Raw genomic sequence first — 1,305 nt, 5'->3', positions numbered from 1 at the left:
TGTCCTCGCCGTTTACTGAGACTTTTCCATTATTACATACGCATTTCCGTTATTACATATGCATTTTCATTCACTAAATGTTATTGTTGGAGTTCTCAATTTCGCCAGCAGTTTCACGCGCCAACGAAACCTAGACTTTAAGAAGAAATTATTGTCAATGTTGTATTGCTTCTAATATCAAGAGGGGTTCTACAATTGTGTAGACCAATATCGCACAGTAAACTGAATTCTTCTGATACGTCTATGGACGTATCTGAAAATCGCGGCGAAATCCCGATGTGTAAATTAATAAATGTTAACCACTATCTACACACAATGCTGTACTTTTACGTGTAAAAATATTTTTTATTGGATTTACACATGACACGTACTCTCGAATAGTAATCAGCTACACACTATTTCCGCTTTATGTCACATTTGGAACTACTATCTACATGTACTTCCCAATGTTTAATTTTAATTTTTTGTGTATTAACTAATTACCAGATAATTCAAAGTAGATGTTAATAAATATATAAATTTCCTTATGAAGTTCACATAATTTAAACTTAAGAATAGAAGTGTATATGAAGCTAAATCTAGTGCATCATAACCGTGTGACTCCGTGGCGCAACGGTAGCGCGTCTGACTCCAGATCAGAAGGTTGCGTGTTCAAATCACGTCGGGGTCATAAATTTTGATCTCTTTACTTTCAATGACACTAATGTTAGCGTCTACTTTCGCATGTGAATTTTTCGGAAACTGAAGTTGTACTAAAATTATTTGGAAAAAAGCAGAGCAAGCAGTCTATATATCAGAATACTCGTAAGAGAACTACAGATAATATAAAAATGGTGTTCACAATACAACTTGACGCAACTCTTTCCAGCACAAAATCAGTTATGGGAGATATACATTAGAAGGGGTTTGTAGCACATTACAACTCCAGCGATGTGGTACGAGCGTTAGAAGCAAAAGTCGACTTTTAAAGCCAAAACACTAATAGGGTTGATATCATTTCAAGCAAATCACTACAAGCATGTTCTTCATACAGCTACTGTACTCAAGCAAATACAGTGGTGTAGGTCCTCTATGGATTATTTTCATGCTCCTGTCAAAGACTCAAAACAGGAAAAACCCAGAGACCGTAGACCAGCGACCGTGGATAAGTCCGGCATCACCATTATACTGCTAGGATATTTCGACGTCCAGGTCAAGAGAGAACAAAAATAATGCGAGATTGTTGGAAGATATCCTGCCCATAAGAGAACAAACAAGAATGGAGAACGCTTAACCAGCCTCTGCAGCAAATATGGGCTGCTCTTG

At 37.1% G+C, this 1,305-nt stretch overlaps 1 non-coding gene across 1 annotated transcript; it reads left to right on the top strand.

Annotated features, from left to right (window-relative positions):
• The first annotated feature begins 598 nt into the window (after positions 1–598).
• On the top strand, positions 599–670 carry Trnaw-cca (transfer RNA tryptophan (anticodon CCA)). Its single transcript has one exon. It is a non-coding gene; the product is annotated as a tRNA-Trp (tRNA).
• The last annotated feature ends 635 nt before the right edge of the window (positions 671–1,305 follow it).

This window comes from Schistocerca cancellata, chromosome 1, assembly GCF_023864275.1.
Source record: "Schistocerca cancellata isolate TAMUIC-IGC-003103 chromosome 1, iqSchCanc2.1, whole genome shotgun sequence".
NCBI lineage: Eukaryota > Metazoa > Arthropoda > Insecta > Orthoptera > Acrididae > Schistocerca > Schistocerca cancellata.
This window is presented reverse-complemented; position numbering and strand designations above follow the sequence as displayed.